Consider the following 20,294-nt stretch of genomic DNA (forward strand, 5'->3'; position numbering starts at 1 on the left):
CTAAGAACCAGATGCTTCAACTTTTACTTCTGCTTGAGAGTGGGATACAGATCGTGTCTTGGCCCGTCATTCTCTAAACGCCCATGAATTTGAATCAGGAATGCTAAACACTGGTAAAAACCCTTTGGAAATTCCAACTACCAGTGAAGCACTTTGCAGGGACTACAAAACGAAATGCAGTGCACTAGAAAGCATAATCAGGTCCAGCTTCCACAGTATACGTAATCTATGAAAGCACATCAGTGTGTAAAGTGTTTAAGCACACAGTCCTAGTAGTATGTCGAAACATTACAGATACACATTAGGTAGACCTATTGTTAGATTTTCCACAAGTTATCTGATTGGGTTTTATGAAGTGTACGCGGGGTTCCTGCTACCGCCCTCAACCCACCTCCCTAGTATACCAGACTCAATTGTAGCTGGAATTGTTGGATGGCTAAAAACGATTTAAAAAAAGATTAAGAACGCAATACCAACAAGAATGTTTATTGAATCCGACTTGTTTGAGATGGAAAACAAGTGACCTTAATGAAACGAATGGGACATTCGCCATCTTCAGCTCATTTTTACAGGTCTTAATCTTCAGCAGGAGGATCCAATCTTATAGGCTGAAAATGAGTTTGCTATCACATGGGCATCCAGCAAACATCCCTTTATAATGCCAAATATCAAACTTCAGGGCAGAGGAGGATGCTTTAAAGGGAATCACTCAAACACTGCATGCAGACACTGGAAATAATCTCACTTTAAAGAGCAGTGGCTCCTGGCGGTCTGCAAAGAATATTTTTCTTTCCACTAATTAATTTCAAATGGACGTTTTGGGATTTCAAAAGCAATGTGGCTCGTTCTTCTTGACCATTTTGCAAAGCAACGGAAAGGTGAAGACTACAGCCTTAGCAGCAGAAGCCATTTTAACATTTCTAATGTTGCCCTGACAGTTATCTTTTAAAGCATTTCATTAAACAGGTCAGATAAAAAGGCACAGAAATTGTATGTTTTCATTTAAACATAGTCAAGTTTGGAGGCTTACAGGGCCCAGGCAACCACAGATGTGCTGTGTGGCACAGATTTGGAGAACTTATATCAGGCATACAAGTACATGGCCAAATTAAAACCAGTGCTGTTAGGACTAAATATCTGGACTTCACACGAATTAGTTGCATATAAAAGCTATATTGTGGGCGTTACCATGGCTTTGGGCTAGGCAGGTCCACTTCACACTGTATACAATAGGTTGGCAGTGCCCGAGGGATACCCCATAGGGAATGAAGTACGAACACGTTCAGAAGGCAAAGGATTCTCCCCATGAATGGGCCATCAAGGATGTGCTCTCTGAAGGGTGCAACTAGCCACTGTTTGACGATTCTATAAGGAAATATGAATTTTCCCTAGAACATTGATATAAATTCTTTTCACGGACAACTATATAAGAAGCTTTACTTGGGAATCCTACTGGTCGCAAGAATTGGAAGCCCTATGCGACGGCTACATGCTTACTGCGTCCTCACCCTACGGAAGATTTCAGGCGCTTTCTGCTTGGGTGTCCCAGCATCAAGTCACCTAAGAAGTGGTTAATTCCACCATTTAGGAACACCACATAACTACAGAACAAGGCGCAGACGTTTTGTAGAGCTGCTACAAAAACAGATGCTGCTTTAGCGGTTGCCTCTATCATGGAAAAATCAGGTTTATGCAGGTTTATTAATCCAGATTAGTGGTGGCTGCCTGTAGTTTATCCAACGTCGAGCACTTAATTTACTTAATTACATAGCCATATTTTGAGTATTATATTAAGTTTAATTTGTATGAAGTTTGAACAGGTTTCTTTATACGTTTTAGAATGAGAGTATTCTTAATATTCCTACAGCAGTCTTAGGACTTCAGGTGTAAGATTTCGTATTCTAGTGCATTTTTATGGCGTGTGAATATCTTGTATGAAAAGTGACTTGTTCCCTTTTATGGACCCTTTTAAAAGTGATGCTTTTTTGAAATATATCAGAATAAAGCTACTATGAATGAATAAAATCAGCTGGTTTTGATAAATTAGGTTTGCAGTAGCAATTGCTGTTGAAGAGAAATCCAAAATCAATGCCAAGCTAAAAAGTAGAAGATCCTTGCGAATTTATAACAAGAATTTCTAGATTGTATTGATTTGCCCGTTGCATTGGTATTCGGTCAAAAGACTTTAAAATGAAATTTAAAATTTTTTTTTTTTTTAAAAAAATCACAATTTATAGCGGTCTTTCTAAATCGAATTATCAGCCCCTGTGACACACACGTGTGCGTCTCGGGTGACCGGCACACCAGGACCTGAAAGCGCTGATGGGGAGAACGGGTGTTTGAGTGTATGTTTTATGGTGCGGGGGAGGGGGCAGCTGGGGCTGAGGTTTGGGAGAGATCCCGCAAGAGGGAATGGGAGGTCTGCAAAGGCAAGTCATTCTCGATTTTTGTAGGCAGCCTCGGCCAAAAAAAAAATCTGTTAGGAGACCAACAAAAAATAAATTACAGAACCGTTTAATTGTAGATAACCAAGCCACCACATGGTATTTATAAAGCCCAAACCTAGCTGGGTAGAAAAACCGTCTTGTCCATAGGGGGCTAGCATAGAGGGTTAGAGGTTGGATTCATGAATACTTGCTTTACATATACCAATAGTTGTAAAGTTGATAAAGTACAAATCACTGTACAGTACTATTGGCTTTAGGTCATGTGGTTCCTAAATTGCAGGAGATTCTGAAGTTGTAATCCTTGTACCAGAAGCACCACTGCAGCGATCAGATGCATTTTAATTACCCTTGCATATTTTTCCAGTACATAATGTAGCCACAAAGAACGAGTTACTCTTACCTGGTAACGTTCTTTCGATGGGATGGTCCGACGACGTATTCCATATCTATGACAGGTAAGCAGCACAGCTGTAGTGATTACCTGTCAGATATGGAATACGTCGGAGGACCCAATCCCCTCGAAAAATAGTTTATAATGTACAGTTTTAAAAACAACCTGTGGTAAAGCACCCATTTACTCGGAGGCGAGAAGGGTAGTACTCTTTGCTAACACGAAGATTTAGTATGTGTCTAAAAAATATTCATATAAGGTTGGGCACGAAAATAGATATCTACAATGCAGGCAAGTAAAGAAAATATTTTAAAAAACGGTATTAAACACTGTAGAGTGATCTCCAATTAAGCAACAAATTTCACACACTTTCCTCTACTTTGTAACGTTGACATCAGAACCAGGCAGAGTAGAAATAGTCAGAAACCCATGGTGAGAAAGCACTCACAGCAACATGCACTAGGAAATGGGCACTAATATAGGCACCTCATCATTTATGCAATGCTAAGTAATACAGCACCCACAGCTAGGGATGTAACGGTATTACGGTATACCGTTAAAGATACCGTGAACCACTTAATTGAACAATGATAACCGTCACATTGTTTATACCGGTATACCGTTCAAACCGTTAAGTGTGCTTTTCAATCTGATTTGGAAAGGCTGCAGTAAGCAAGTGCTGCGCAGTCTTGGTCTTGCACTGTTGGATGTGCCGTCTGCCAAGTTGTTTCAGTTTGAGCAGTTTTTAATGCCATTCCATAAACCACACGTGCCTGACACAAAATCAATATGATAGCAATAGGAAGAATAAATACAGTGGCAAGAAGAAAAAGGGTTTACTTTTTTTTTAAAGCGCTCACACAGCCCGCGGGCATCGAGGCGCTGTTAAAGAAATTGTTTTTGTTTATTTAGTTGCGTAATTGTTTTTGTCTTAGTTGCGTATTTATAACACGCTTAAACACCCAGAGGTTTCTAAGCGCCGACCCGGGGATCGAACCTGTGTTGCTTAGCGTCGTCTTGCTTCCAAGGCACGCACGTTGCCGCCGAGCTATCCTCCCGGGACTTTGGGTTGGCGGCTTTGGGGTTTATATATTTATAATGGATAATGTTTTCTAAACATATGACAATAGGGGATTTCCCTGGTTCTATCATTGAATTTACATGTAATAAGTCACACTGCGAAATGTACCCATCTCCGTGGGTATTCCCTGCTGCCATACCAAAGGGTAACGTGTCCGTGATTACTGAACACCTTTTGGCCCGGAAGTAAATTAAAGGCTGTAACGTAAAGAGAGAGTGCGTGTGTATGCGCACAAGCGTATACTACCATCAGACTCCATTGATCTGTGGCATGCAGGTTATCAAGATGGCAACATGTTCATCTTCACCAGTAGCCAGTGGGGGAGCTAAAAGCCTAAATGACCACTTAAAAAAGCTATTCAGTTTGCTTTGCCAGTCGCAGCAGGGCTCCCCCCCACCCCCTCCTCCTCCTCTCCACACCTGTGTTTGGTGGAAGCAAGGGGTGGCATTTCAGTGGAAAGTATGTTGAAAAGCCCAATTCTGGCCCTGGGTGCCTGGTTTTGTTTGTGATGATAAATCTGACAATTTATGACCTTTTAGAAAATATTTGTTAAGATTAATTTACTCCACCTGCTATACCGCGATAACCATGATATACCGTCGTTTGGCAAGAAGGTTATTGTACCGTCATAACTAATACCGTGACACCCCTACCCACAGCCAAGCAAAAATTTGAAAACCACACTCCTTAAAACCATGTGCGTTTTTTGCAACCTCCGTGAAGCTGAACCAACACGGCACTTCTGCCCTAATCACTAGGGCTACATTCAACTATTTGGGCATAATAATGGGCCTACTTCTACAGTATAGAGGCGCCCACAACAATTTAACTATTTACTGAAACTGACACGTACAAAAGGGAGTGGACAACACACTTGCCTCAGCACAGGACCATTTAATTTAACGCGCTTGGGACCCCCCCCCCCCCCATCACCAAACGCCATGAAGGAACTTCCACGCATTGTAAATATTGATTACTGGTTACATAATATTCACTGCATCAGTCGGGCACGCAAGATCCTCCTGCACAGGAGCAATAGTTTAACGCACCATGGAACCCATTAACGCCATGAGGACTCTCCTCATTCTGTATGTACTGAGCACTGGATATGTAGTTTTCACTGCATTATTTTTGCACGCTACTTCTCTAGCCTACTAACCCATGTGCACAGCCAACACTGATTTGTGGCCTTGTGCCGCCCCCCCCCCCTTTCTCTTAAAGCTGGTGAATGGCACCTAATGGAGGCACTGAGAAACCCAAACCAACCATGGAACCATTAGCATTAGGACCAACATAGGAGAATTCATTACTACCTCAAACTCTTTCAACATAGGTCTCACCCTCTACCATTGACGAGCATAAGAATTTCAATTCCAACCATCCGGGAACACACTAACCCTACATTTGGTAAGCTTTACTCAACCAACCTCGTAAGCCTACGCAAATTAGACCAACTAACAAGGCAACTAAAGAGCAATTTCTCTTTCTTGCCTTTTAACCTCTTCAAACTAATCAAAAAATGTCCTTCCCCTTTGTATTTTGCTAATGCCATGAAACAACAATTGCATAATATGACTAACAATGGAAAAATACAAGGGTAAATTTAACCCATGTGACCAATTAACATACACAAAAATGCATTGCTAATATGTGAATATGTCACACCGGACAAAAGTCACGGGACTATGAACATTGTTTATGAACTTGTTAACTATGGTCTCGCCGTCAAATAGTGACAACCAATTGTGGGCTTTAATTTAATAATTTTGAATGTTTCTCTAGTACCATGTCACTAATATGCAGCCTTGAGAAAGACCTCAAAGGTTGAAACACATGTTGGCACTAATGGAATAAAAGTATCATACTCTGTACCACATATGAAGTTTTAGCAAAGAATGTTTGTCACAAGAGTGACACCCAATGTGTGAATTACTGAAGGAAAAATAAAACAAATGTTGCATCCACCTAACATGTGTGGAAATTGATACTCATTGGATACTAAGGAACCACTGTCCAGCAGCTAATTTCAAGTTTTTGAATCTCAGTAACCGAGTATAACCCTAGAATTAAATGGGAGCTCAATTCTAACGCTCCTTGACATTCAGAAAATTAGAAAGGAATCAATAACAAATTATGCAAATATAAAAATGTCATCAAGAAGATCACACCATATGTAAGTTATCGAAGCGCTGCTTCCTTTAACACAAGTTTCCAAATTGCAAAGGCAGCTGCACTGATCACAACATATTGAACCCCTAACTATGTGGACCAAAATTGGTCCCGTATACATTATCTATGCAGTTTACAAAACCCCAGTAACCCCTCATGTAATAGACCTTCAAAGCAGTGCAAGAGGTTAGCACGTTCCAAGTCTCAACCTCTACTCTGCAGTGTGTACAAAGTCTTGCAATCCAGAACATTTCCATGAACTAGTATATTCTTTAGCTGGCAGAATATTAAAGCGGAGACATATTAAATGCTTTAGCTCTGTGCTGCAACATTTTATTAAACTGGCCTGCCTCCCTTAAAGCTGGGATACACATTTGTACCTTTTATACTTCTGCAGTTTTTCAATATTAGATGCCAGGTCCCATTGCTGGGTTTTAAGTTTGATTATTATTTCATAGTCGGGACTAATGTCAAATATTTCTAATTCCATGGCCAAGTTTAACAGATTATTTTTAGTTAACATTTGTAGTTCTACTATAAATGAATGATGGCAATTAAGATACATCCCTTTGTCTAGAAGTTGAAAAAGATTAGCGCTGCAATCTAATTTACACAGCCTGGCGTATAGCACAACTCTTCTGCTGCACCACAATGAGTGTAAAGATGGTAAACCATATTCGAGCCTCAATGCTTCAACAGGTACAGCCCTTGGGAGATTGATGACAGAGTGCAATCATTTTGCCTCAAATTTCAGTTAACGTGCACTGGTGACAAAACTTCTAATGCATATAATATTGAGGGAATAATGCTTACTTTGGAAACCTCACTGAAACCCCCAATATTGTAGCCCCCCAACCCCGATGTTCAATACAATTCTTAATTACCAGCCATCTTTTCCAGTTTCTCAGACGAATGCCTTGTAATAAGCAGGGGTGATCGAATTTTAACTGAGTAGCCCAAGTATATGAATTCCAGTGTATGTTCCAAAACATTTTCTAGTGCCATTTAATTTTTTCTGTAGCTGTGATTACCACCAAGGCGCTCTAATCTTTGATTTATTAATAATTATGTCTTTCTCCCCTTGCATAAACAGCAAGCGCAGTGATTGATCCCTGTAGACGGATGCAAGTCTGAAGAAAAAAGAATATTGTCAGCATAAGTACAGTTTATCATTGGCGGAAAGTTTCGTACAAGATGCAAGAAAGGTTCCAAATCTGCTGTAAGCGTTGTAAAGAATGGGGCCCAATACACACCCCTGCTTCAGACCCCGATTTGTTTGAAAACATTTGGAGTAATATCTTTCGAAGCTGAGCCATATGGAAACTGAGGTGTGTGAATATAAAACCTGTATAAAATACTGTCATAGTGGGTCGATTGCCGATCTATTCTATTTTTCCCCAAAGCTTGGGAATAGAAACCATGTCGAAATCCACATAACAGCAGAACAAGCCACGATCCTTCCTATTGGCAAATGTTGAAACGAGAAATTGAAGTGTGGCAATATTAGTAATGGGGTTAAAGCCTGTTTGGAAGATGGCAAATTCTTGCCAAATGGTAAATTTTTCAAGCAATATGTTGGCAAAGAGCTTTTGGCTAGAGTCCATCATTTCCAAAAGGGGATAATTTGACGGCTCTAATCCAGTTCCTTTTAAAAAAAAAAATAGGGACCAATATAAATCTCTGCCAACTTTTTGGGATGATTCCGGTCTGAACAATGTGGCATAAAAAGGCTTACAGTATTTTTGCCCACAAAGCCTGTGATGCTTTGTACGTACCAATTAATCTCACCAAGTTTCCCTCTTCAATATCTAGGTTAGAAAGGTACAGCAACGTAGTTGTGGTAGCCAATAAAGCTCTGTACAAGTCTAGCATAGAATTGGGGGCCAATAGAGGCGAGATGTAATATAAATCCCGAATATGCTCAAGCCATACCTCCCGAGATATACAGTTTATTCATGCTTGGAAAAAGACTTACGAAAGTCATAGTACTGCCAAAATTTACTTACATTGTGTTAACCAATAATAAAGCCTCTACCAGTTTGCACTTCTGTTGGAATTTGAATGCCGTTTTAGCCAGTTTTTAGATTTGGTTGACAAATTTATAAGAACTTTTTGCCTTTCCTGAAAATGTAAATTAAAGTTGGTTCCAACAGCAGCACGTTCCCTACGATGCAACTTGTTTTCATCAATGATAATCGAAAGAAACCGAATTTTTGGCAAGATTCTTGTTTCTAAGATTCCAGATTCTTTTTTGGCAGTGCACTGGCAGATGTCTTTTCCCAGTGCCCTATCAACAGCAGCTAAAGCATCGGTCAAGCTACGTAAATCTTGGTGCAAAATCCCATGTGTATATTTAATATCAAAAGACCAGTGGCGGCGGCTGCTCAAATAGTTGGAGTTCAGCATAAGTTCTAAATAAAGGCGCAAAGGCACTTTTCATTGCCATAGGCCAGCCAAGGACCCTATGGTCACTCAGCCTGTTATGAGTTATTGTAATATGGCTACACGAGTGCTCAAAGTAGAACTAATCACATAGTAGTAATGGGATTTAACAATGCCATTCGACCAAGTGAAATAGGCATATGAGCATTGATGCGAAGAAAATTATGGAATTTTAAAAAGTACATTTAAGCTAAGAGTTGGCTCGCCAGGGTCCAGACATGGTTGCCAAAAGCAAATACCTTTTATTGAAATCTCCCACTATCAAGACATGGCCTGCAGGTGAAATTTCGAACCAGTAAGAAATAGAATGAATCAAGATACCCTGAATAGATCTCGTCTCAGCCACCCGGGGGATCGTATGTTAATTAACGGTCCCTCGGATGAGAGGAGGGTTGCAAGACTCCCATCACCACACTGTGCACCAAAAAGGAACGAATACCCCTGGTATTCCAGAATATCCACTGTATAAAAAGATACACATCACACAAAGAATCCTAATTACATCCCTTTAAATATATCAATTCTTCTATCCTAGTTCTCATATATATTCGATACTTTCAAAATAATTGTGGCACTTTAGGCCTATATATTTGCCTTTTGTATTGATCCATCTATAAATCCACCAGCTTTCCCCTAATCTACAACAGATTTTAATAAAATGCACTGTGGACCCTCCAACAGTCCACGCCTGGTGATTTCTGAGGGTGTATGGACAAGTGCGAGGCAGTGCTCAGTCTCGGCAGTCTGCCGGCCTGCAATGCAAGAAAGTCAATGCCTCAGGGAGGGGGAGGGATTAAGGCAGGTGTTCATCACACTAACCACAACTGACCTTATCAAGGTAGGCCGCTTACTGCATTTAACCTTACTCTTACTATCACTGCCTTTGTTGCGCTACAACATTGAACGGCCCTGGGCTCCCTGTGCCCCCCCCATTACAATATCATTGAGGCACAGGTGACCTGCACGAATGCTTTTAATATGCAAGATAAACGCTTTCTTCACCCAGACATGTAAGCCATAAAGGCTAGTTGCAACCAGGCTCAAATTCGAAAAATAATTATGCCCAAAAAGGATGGTCTACCTAAAGATTATTGAAGCAGCTCTGCTTGGGTGCCTGCAGCTCGGAAATGACGGCTGCCATTTTAGAGAGGCCGCACAGCCTCCTGTGCCTCCACCCCACCCACAGCCCGATCCTATTGGCCAACTTCTGATGTAATTTTCACATAGCCCAAGAGCCAGCAGGCAAAAGCCGGCCCCACTGATGAGGTCTGGGTTGCTGATCCCTGCCGGATCACTGGAAGCTGCCCGACTGCCAGCTCCTCACTAAGGTATGCACAACTTTCAAATAAAAGTCAGAGTATGGCGCAACCACGCTCAGATCACGTCAACTGCCGTGTTTCTACAAAATGTACCACTCCCGGCCCATCAAAAGAATCATGCACTCCCTCCGCGCTAGCCACAATCAATGAACTCTACAAGATCACTGCTAGCTGGGGACATGCAAGACACTTGAGGTGATCGACGAGAACCTCGCACCTTAATGCACACCCTTCCAAGCACCTCAACATTCACGAGGAACCAACGCCTATACCAATGCACCTCGAGGACCTGCACCATCACCCTGCTTTCTGCGCTACCATCGACTTGCCCTCAGCATCACTCAACCTCCCATTCAAGCAAGCCCACTATCCTGAGTCTTAAAACTGCTCTCCGCACCAATTAGAGGCCCTGTATCATCAGTTTGCAGCATACGCCAGCCTGTGACTGCTTAGACTACCAGGCCATACCACAAACCAGCAGAGAACAAAAGGAAGAAAAAAAGAAAATCAGTATCAGTTTCGTTTCTGATCTGTCTTCCTAAGTAACCAATCACTGGTCTCTGGGTCATACTGCCCCAAGCCAATGACTGCCCTCCCCTAAGCCCCGCCCCTGGCAGCCATCTTCAGATTTGGTAGCACGTAAAGTAGCAGTATGACCAAGTGAAGAGCCGCAGAGGGGTGGGAGGGTTCGCATGTGAATCCATGCCAGACCCATGCTGGAGAACAGTTACAGGCAAGTAACATGTTCGTTCTCCAGCTTGGGGTCTGGCATGGATTCACATGCTCATGAATACAAGAATACATAGCAGTACACACATGCACAATCATGGGAGGTGGCAAGGCTCAACGTTAATTACATAAACTCAACATTAAGCAACTCTTACCTCCTCACTAGGTCCACCTTCAGGCGAACAGGTTGCGCAGCACTGCTTGGCCGACTCTGGACTCCTCCCTGGAATCCCGGTCGACGCAGTAGAATCTCGTGAAGGTGTGCGTCTACCTCCACGTAGCAGCCCTGCAGATGTCCAGCAGGGGCACACCAGACAGGAACGACATGGTAGCAGCGATCGCTCTGGTAGAATGGGCTCTCGGACGGCCGGACAACGGTCGGTTTGCCAACCGATGACAGTGCATGATGGAAGCCTTCGAGAGAGCCTTCCCTTGGTTCACAGCTCTAAAGTTCAAACAGCTGTGAGGTCTTCCGAAAACCCTTGGTTCAGTCCACGTAGAACTTCAGCGCTCTAGCTACATCCAGCAAGTGCAAAGTCCTCTCGGCCGGCGACGAAGGCGACGGGAAGAACACTGGTAACTCCAAGGGCTCGTTGAGATGGAAGTCCAACGGCACCTTGGGCATGAAGGAGGGGTGCGTCCTCAGCACCACCCTCGTGTCGTGAAAAGTCAAGTATGGAGGCTTGCAGGATAGGGCCTGAATCTCTCCCACGCGTCGTGTGGAATTGATGGCCACAAGGAACGCTCTCTTCCAGGACAGGAACTTCAACAGAGCCGAATGCTATGGCTCGAATGGCGGGCCCATGAGCCTGGTCAGCTCCATGTTGAGCACCCACGCCGCGGCTGGAGCCTTCACCGGCGGGAACGATCGGAACAGTCCTTTCATAAACTCCTTCACCAGGCGATGAGACCACAGGGATGACCGTTGTGCAGTCCTGGTTTATCAGGAAATCGCTGCCAGATGTATGATGGACGCATGAGCTAGTCCAGCTTTGGCCAGCGACAGCAAGTACGGTAGCACTTGAGGGGCTGTAATCCGCAAAGGGTTAATCTTCTGTGCACGGCAGAGGACAGAACCGCTCCCACTTATATGCGTAGCACTTGAGAGTTGAGGACGCCCTGGCCTTTGCAAGAACCTCTGCAGTCCGCAAGGATATCGTACCCTCCAAACTCTAGTGCTGCAGGAGCCAGGCTTGCAAGTTCAGCGACTCCGGGTCGTGATGAAGGATGGCGCCTTTTTCTCTGGAGAGAAGATCTGCGTCCGTCAACAGTTTGACTGGTGGGGACGCTGACAAGTCCAGAAGGTCCAGGAACCAGATCTGCCTCGGCCACGCCGTTGCGACGAGGATCATCCTGCACCGGAACCTCTTGAGCTGGTTGACAAGTCGCAGTAGCAATGGCAACGGAGGGAATGCATACAGGAACAGGCCGTCCCAGGGGAACGAGAAAGCATCGCCCATGCTCCTCGGCTGGGGAAACCTGCTGGCGAACCTCTGGCACTTGGAGTTTGTCGCCGTCGCGAACAAGTCCATCTGGGGTTTGCCCCATCGTTTGAAGAGTCGATCCACTTGATCCTGCCGCAGTTCCCACTCGTGGCACGAGCGCAGCTCCCGGCTGAGCAAGTCGGCGATTGTGTTTGTCCCTGCCAGATGAAAGGGTACGAGAAACATCCCCTGGGCAACAGCCCAGTGCCACATATCCTGGGCTTCCTTGGACAGGGCTGGGGATCTTGTTACTCCCTGCTTCTGGATGGAGAACATCGTGGTGGTGTTGTCGGTGAAGATCCTCACCACCTTGCCCTTGAGGGACGGGAGAAATGACCTGAGGGCCCAGAACACCGCTCTGAGCTCCATTATGTTGATGTGGAGTGCCCTCTCCTCTGGGAGCCAGAGGCCTCCCACGTGAAGATCTCCGGTGTGCACTCCCCACCAGTCCAGGGAGGCATCCGTCATTACCGTTACCTGGTGTGCTGGGGTCAGAATGTCTGTGCCCGCCGCGAGATGCGTGCGGGTGCCCCACCACCGAATCGCTTTTCGGAATACCTCGTTGAGCGAGATCTTGTCCTCGAAGCTGCCCGTCGCTTGCATCCAACAGGCGTTGAGGAACTCCTGCAGAGGGCGCATCCGAAGCCTGCACAGGCGCACCAGGTAGATACATGAGGACATCCTGAGAAGGGACTTGATGGACCTCACCCTGGCCACGTCTGTGGCCAGCAGACGCTGCACCTTGCCCAGGATGGCCTTCGTCCTTTCCTCCGACGGCGAGGCCAATCGTGCTACTGTATCAAGCCAGGCTCCCAGAAACAGTGCGACCTGTGACGGAGCCAGGTGGGATTTGGGGAAGTTTATGGAGAATCCCAGATCCGTGAACAGCCGGATGGTCTTTGCTGTGTGTTCAACGGCGAGCTCCCTTGTTCTTGCTCGGATGAGCCAATCGTCCAAAAAGGGGTAGATGTGGATTCCCTGCAGGTGCAGCCGCGCCGCCACTGGTGCTAGGCACTTGGTGAATACCCTGGGCGATAACTTCAATCCGAATGGGAGGGCCTTGAACTGGTAGTGCCGTCACTGGACCACAAACCTGAGAAACTTTCGGTGTCCTTTTAGTATGGGGATGAGAAGGTACGCATCCTCCAAATCCAACGACAATAGGAAGTCGCCTTCCTCCATCTGGCCCAGCAAGTGCTGAGGGTGACCATGCGGAACTTCTGTGCCTTGATGTATTTGTTTAGACGCCATCCTTCGGTCTTCTTTCTGACGAGGGAGTATCTTGAGTATACTCAAGAGCCCCAGAGCCTCTTTGGGACGAGCTTGATGGCTCCTTTCTTGAGCATCGCCCTTACCTCTAACAGCAGTTTAGGGGCGTGGTCTTCCTTCCTGGCCACTGGAGGAATTCGGGGGCACTTTAGAAATTCCAGAGTGTGCCCGTGGGCCAGGGCATCCAGCACCCAACTGTTGGTGGAGACGGACTCCAACATGCTGACGAAATTCATCAGCCGACCTTCCACCGCGGTGCTTCGGTGGGGGCCTGACGCAAAGGCCGGTTCAGTCTTGCTTGGAAGCAGCCTTACCGCCTTGGCCTCCCTGGCGACGACGGCGAGATCCACTTGACTTGCCTCGTCCCCTGTAAGCCTCTTGCGACGAAGAGCGGGCCGCCTGACGGTACGTCGAGGAGCCGCCGCCGAATCCTTTGGAGGCACCTTGCTTGCCTCTGGAGTTTCGAAAGGGCGGCCGCCGTTGCTGCAGAACTCCCAGGGCCCGAGCCGTCTGTTTCGGTCTTGATGGCCTGCAGGGACTCATCTACTGTCTTTCCAAACAGATTGTTCCCGTCAAAGGGCATGTCCAAAATCTTGGCTTGCACGTCTTGGCGGAAATCCGTTGCCTTGAGCCACCCCCGCCGTCTAAGGCAAACGCTGTTGCCCAACTGGCAGAAACTGGTGTCGGCAATGTCCGTGGCTACCATTATGGCGTGGTCTGACGCCACCTCACCTTCCTGTAGGATCGCCAGAGTCTCTGCTCTCTTGTCGTCCGGTAGGAAGTCCAACAGGGTGGGTTGGGGGGGGGGGGGTCATCTTGTACCACAATTCCCGGTCATAGCGGGCTACAATCGCTAGGGCGTTGGCTGCCCTAATCGTCGTCGAGATGACTCGCCGTCCCATGGCGCCCAGTTTCTGTAACGCTCACCTGACTCGCGCTGCTGTGACCTCTTCTAAGGTGATGCGCAGGGTTCGGAAGAGGGACTGGACCGGGCCCCCAAATCTGGCTTGTCTGGCTCGCAGAAGTATCCTTCTGTAGGCAAAAATAGGGGATTAACTGTCTGCGGGGTAATGCAATCGGCCTCCCACTTTCCCCTCTCACCCTCCTCGAAAGCCTTCTGTGATTCCTCGAAGCGTCTCACCTTAGGGTCTGGAAGGACGAGCTCTCCATCCTGCTTCTGATGCAGGGGCGCGTTGGTATCCAGTTACTTCACTGGATTTTCGGATTGGTGAGAACCAAACTTGCTTGGCTTCCAGGGAAGTTTTTTGAGGAACAAGTTACTTACCTGTAACTGTTGTTCTCCAGCATGGGTCTGGCATGGATTCACATGCTCATGAATATTCCCCGTCGTCAGGCTGGGAATCCTTGGTAAAGAAAAAAACAGTATCAGTTTCGTTTCTGATCTGTCTTTCGTAGTAATAACCAATCACTGATCTCTGTCATACTGACCACAGCCAATGACTGCCCTCTACCTAAGCCCCGCCTCTGGCAGCCATCTTCAGATTTGGAAGCACGTGAAGTGGCAGTATGACCAAGTGAAGCGCCGCAGAGGGGTAGGCGGGAGGGTTCGCATGTGAATCCATGCCAGACCCATGCTGGAGAACAACAGTTACAGGTAAGTAACTTGTTCCTTCTCCAGCATGGGGTCTGGCATGGATTCACATGCTCATGAATAAAGAATACATAGCAGTACACACATGCACAACCACGGGAGGTGGCAAAGGCTCAACATTAAGCATTACATCAAACTCAACATTAAGCATCTTACCTCCTCACCAGGCTCACCTCAGGCGAACAGGTTGCGCAGCACTGCTTGGCCGACCCTGGACTCCTCCCTGGAATCCCGGTCGACGCAGTAGAATTTCGTGAAGGTGTGCGTCGACCTCCACGTAGCAGCCCTGCATATGTCCAGCAGGGGCACACCAGATAGGAACGCCGTGGTAGCTGCGATCGCTCTGGTGGAATGGGCTCTCGGACGGCCAGGCAGCGGTCGGTTTGCCAACCGGTGACAGTACATGATACAGCCGGAGAGCCATCTGGAAATGGAAGCCTTCGAGAGAGCCTTCCCCTGATTGACAGGTCTAAAGTTCAAAGGGTTGTGACGTCTTCCGAAAACACTTAGTGCGGTCCACGTAGAACTTTAGCGCTCTAGCCACATCCAGCGAGTGCAAAGTCCTCTCAGCCGGCGACGAAGGCGACGGGAAGAACACAGGCAACACCAAGGGTTCGTTGAGATGGAAGTCCGACGGTACCTTGGGCATGAAGGAGGGGTGCGTCCTGAGCACTACCCTCGTTGCGTGAAAAGTCAAGTACGGGGCCTTGCAGGAAAGGGCCTGGATCTCTCCCACTCATCGTGCGGAGGTGATGGCCACAAGAAACGCTGTTTTCCACGACAGAAATTTCAACGGAGCTGAGTGCAGAGGCTCGAACGGAGGTCCCATGAGCTTGGTCAGCACCACGTTGAGCTCCCACGCCGGGGCCGGAGCCTTCACCGGCGGGAACGATCTGAACAGTCCCTTCATGAACTCTTTCACCAGACGATGAGACCACAAGGACGTCCGCCCCGTGGTTCTGGTGTATCGGGAGATCGCAGCAAGATGAATCTTGGACGCGTGTGCCAGTCCAGCTTTGGCCAGCGTCAGCAGGTACGGCAGTACTTGGGGGGCCGTAATCCGTAGAGGGTTAATCTTCTGTGCGCGGCACCAGACAGAGAACCTCTTCCATTTGTGTCCGTAGCATTTAAGAGTGGAGGACGCCCTGGCCTTTGCAAAAACCTCTCTGCAGTCGGCCGGTATGTCGTATCCTCCAAACTCTAGCGCTGCAGGAGCCAGGCCTGCAAGTTCAGCGATTTCGGGTCGTGGTGGAGGATGGCGCCCCCTTCCCTGGAGAGTAGATCCGCGTCCACCGGCAGCTTGATTGGCGGGGACGCTGACAAGTCCAGAAGGTCCGGGAACCATATCTGCCTCGGCCACGCAGGTGCGACGAGGATCATCCTGCACCGTGACCTCTTGAGCTGGTTGACGAGCCGGATTAGCAGTGGCAAAGGAGGGAAAGCGTAGAGGAACAGGCCCTCCCAGGGGAACGAGAAAGCATCGCCCATGCTCCTCGCCTGGGGAAACCTGCTGGCGAACCTCCGGCACTTGGAGTTCGTCGCTGTCGCGAACAGGTCGATCTGGGGTGTGACCCACCGTCGGAAGAGGCGATCCACTAGATCCTGCCGTAGCTCCCACTCGTGGCACGAGCACAGCTCCCTGCTGAGTGAGTCGGCGATGGTGTTTTTTATCCCTGCCAGATGAAACGCCACCAGAAATATCCTTTGGGCGACGGCCCAATGCCACAGGTCCTGCGCCTCCTTGGACAGTGCTGGGGACCTGGTTCCGCCCCGTTTCCTGATGTAAAACATGGTGGTGGTGTTGTCGGTGAAGATCCTCACCACCTTGCCCTTGAGGGACGGAAGGAAGGACCTGAGGGCCCAAAACACTGCACGGAGCTCCAGGACGTTGATATGTATGGATTTCTCCGTCGGGAGCCAAAGGCCTCTTGCGTGCAGATTTTCGGTGTGCGCTCCCCACCCTTCCAGGGAGGCATCCGTGGTCACTGTCTCCTGGTGGCTGGGGTCTGGAAGTCCATGCCCGCCGTCAGATGCGCGCGGGTGCCCCACCACCGGATAGCTCGTCGGAAACTCTCGTCGAGTGTGATCCTTTCCTCGAAGCTGCCCGTCGTTTGGATCCAGCGCGCGTCCAGGAACTCCTGCAACAGGCGCATCCGGAGCCTGCACATGGGAATGAGGTAGATGCAGGAAGACATCATTCCGAGGAGGGACTTGATGGACCTCACCTTGGCCGCGTCGGCCACCAACATCCGCTGCACCTTGCCCAGGATGGTCCGGGTCCTCTCCTCCGACGGGGAGGCCAGAAGGGACACTGTTGAGCCTCGCTCCCAGAAACAGAGCGTCTTGCGCGGGTACCAGGTGGGATTTGGAGTAGTTCACAGAGAATCCCAGGTCCGTGAGAAGTTGGACGGTCCTTGCCGTGTGAACCACGGCGAGCTCCCTTGTCTTGGCTCGGATGAGCCAGTCGTCCAGGTAGGGGTAGACGTGGACCCCCTCGCGGCGCAGCTGCGCCGCCACCGGTGCAAGGCACTTGGTGAATACCCTGGGTGCCGACCGTAGTCCGAAGGGGAGGGCTTTGAACTGGTAATGACGCCCTTGGACCACAAACCTGAGGAATTTTCGGTGCCCCCTTAGAATGGGAATATGGAAGTAGGCATCCTCCAAATCCAACGACGACAGGAAGTCTCCTTCCTCCAGCTGACCCAGGACGTGCTGGAGGGTGACCATCCGGAACTTCTGCGCCTTGATGAACTTGTTCAGACGTCGCAGGTCCAGGATGGGGCGCCATCCTCCCGTCTTCTTCACGAGGAAGTTTCTCGAGTAAACTCCGGAGCCCCGAAGCCTCTTTGGGACGAGTTCGATGGCGCCCTTCCTGAGCATCGCTTTTACCTCCAGGAGAAGTTGAGGGACGTGAAGTTCTTTCCTGGCCACGGGGGGGGACGCGCGGACACCGTCTCTGGAACTCGAGCGCGTGGCCCAGGGCCAAGGCGTCCAGCACCCAACGGTCGGTGGAGATGGACTCCCACACGCTGACGAAGCTTGCCAGCCGGCCTCCCACCGGGGTGCTTCGGTGGGGGCCCGACCCCACGGCCGGTTCAATCCTGCTTCGACGAGGCTTTGCCGCCTTGACCTCCTTGGCGACGACGGCGGGGTCCGCCAGACTTGCCTCGTCCTCTGTAGGCCTCCCGAGACGACGAGCGGGCCGCTTGATGGTAGGTGGAGAAACCGCTGCCGGAACCTTTGGAGGCGCCCTTGCCTCCGCTGCTCCGAAAGGGCGTCCGTCGTTGTTGCAGAACTCCCAGGGCCCGGGCCGTCTCAGTGTCCGCTTTAATGGCCTGAAGGGAATCGTCCACTGTTTTCCCAAACAGGTTGTTCCCATCGAAGGGCATGTCCAGGACTCTGGTCTGAACGTCTTGACGAAAGTCCGTAGCCTTGAGCCATCCACGCCGCCTAAGGCAAACGCTGTTGCCCAACTGGCGGAACCCAGTGTCGGCGATGTCCGTCGCAACGGTAATGGCGTGGTCAGAAGCCACCTCACCTTCCTGCAGGATCTCCAGGGCCTCTGTCCTCTTGTCGTCCGGCAGGAAGTCCAGCAGGGGAGCCAGTTTGTACCAGAGCTCCCTGTCGTAGCGGGCCACGATAGCCAAGGCGTTGGCCGCTTTAATCGTCGTCGCTGCCGACGAGATGACTCTGCGTCCCATAGCGTCCAATTTCTTTCCCTCACCGTCCGGTGGGGAAGTCGATGTGGAGGCCGCACACCCCCCCCGCTTTCTTCCTGGCCGCCGCGGAGACGACGGAGTCCGAGGTAGGCTGCGCCCGGAGGCACAGGGGGGCCGTGTCCGGGACCCGGTACTTCTTCTCGTACCGGTCTCTTCTAGCTGGCGTCGTGGAAGGGTTCTTGAGGAGGGTGAGGCCCTCATCCCAAATGTCGTCCAATAGAGGCACTGAGAGGACCGTCTTCCTCTTGGCCTCGCGCCGCTGATAAAGGAAACCTTCCTTCTTCTTCTCCTCAGGGCAGAGTTGGAAAAGCTTGGATGCCCTGGTGATCATGGAGTGGAACGATCCAATCTCGTCAGGCGGAGAAGCCCTGGTGGGAGGCGACGACGGTACATCCTCGTAGTTTACCTCGTCGTCCGTACCCGTCGCTGCCGTGTCAGTCCCCGTATCATCCCCTCGGGTGGACGGGGAGGAGGGCTGGACGGGGCGCGACGGCTGAAAAGGAGGTGGAGGGTGGATCCTTCTTTTCTTAGTAGGGTGAACACCAGAAGGTCCCGGTTCTGGGTCCCCAGACGGGAGAGGTTCCTCCGTCGGCAACGGTAGTCTCGTCCTTATCTCTGAGCATAAGGACTGTATAGCCAACAAAATGGCCGCCGAGTTGTCTCGCGGCACTGGCAGAGGGGAATCCGACGGGCGAACAGGGGCCCCGTCGGTACCCTCGGCGATGTCGTCGTCACCTGCGTCGGGATCCATCCCGACGGGTCGGTCTTCTTCCACGCAGAGGCCGTGGCTTAAGACCTCGACCAGTTCCTCCTCCGAGGTTGAGGCCGAATCTACGATGACGCCCTGCCCCCCCTTTCTCTTCCCCTCAGGGGATTTCACGGGGGTCCTATCGATGGGCACAAAAGAGGACTCCCTCCGAGGTGGTAGGGAGACTCTGAGCCCCGAGGTCGCCACCACTGGTGTAGCCTGCACAGGCTGAGCCAGGGCCGCCGCGACAGTTTCGATAGAGGGCTTGGCCGGATGGATTAAGGCCTTCACCACCTTATCCTTGAGGGGGGGGGACACCGCCTCGCTCCCCATCCGCCTTCGAGCTCGACCGGGGCCTCTCCAGGAGCTTCGCCGGGTGCTCGGCCTTCCTCTTACCCGACCCAGAGCGTTGGCTCGTGGTTGATGGTGCGCCCTGCCTGGCGCCCGTAGAGCCCGACCGTTCGGCGCAACCGGTGCCAGCGGACTCGCGGTGCTTGGCCTTATGTTGGACCCCCGTCGCCGGGGCGTCCTCAAAGGTCTTAGAAGACCGCTCGGATTTCTTCTTCTCGCCGGACGGGCTCTTCCCTTCTAGTCAGTTGGCGAGACGTTGATGGCGGTCCTTCATGGTCCGCTCCGACATGTTGCCGCAAAACGCACAGTCCTTCTCCACGTGCGTCTTGTCCGCATGTAGGCAGTAGAGACAAAAAGAGTGTTCGTCCTCCTTGAAGACGTTCTGCAGCTGGCATCCAGTGCAGACCCTGAACAGCTTTTCGGGCGTCGAGCTTCCCTTCTCCTGGGCCATGACCGGGCCTGAGAAACTTCTGGAGTCCTCCAAAAGCGTAGCTCGACGAAATCTTCACCCTTGAGGGGCGCAGACGAATCCG

General features: G+C 49.6%; 1 protein-coding gene across 4 annotated transcripts in view; it reads right to left on the reverse strand.

The window, feature by feature from the left end:
• The window catches only part of S100PBP (S100P binding protein), a 412,424-nt gene that overhangs the window by 165,975 nt on the left and 226,155 nt on the right, over positions 1 to 20,294 (reverse strand). The gene's annotated exons all lie outside the window — the stretch shown is intronic.

The sequence above is a fragment of the Ambystoma mexicanum genome, chromosome 11 (assembly GCF_040938575.1).
Source record: "Ambystoma mexicanum isolate Mex_15411 chromosome 11, UKY_AmexF1_1, whole genome shotgun sequence".
NCBI classification, from domain to species: Eukaryota; Metazoa; Chordata; class Amphibia; order Caudata; family Ambystomatidae; genus Ambystoma; species Ambystoma mexicanum.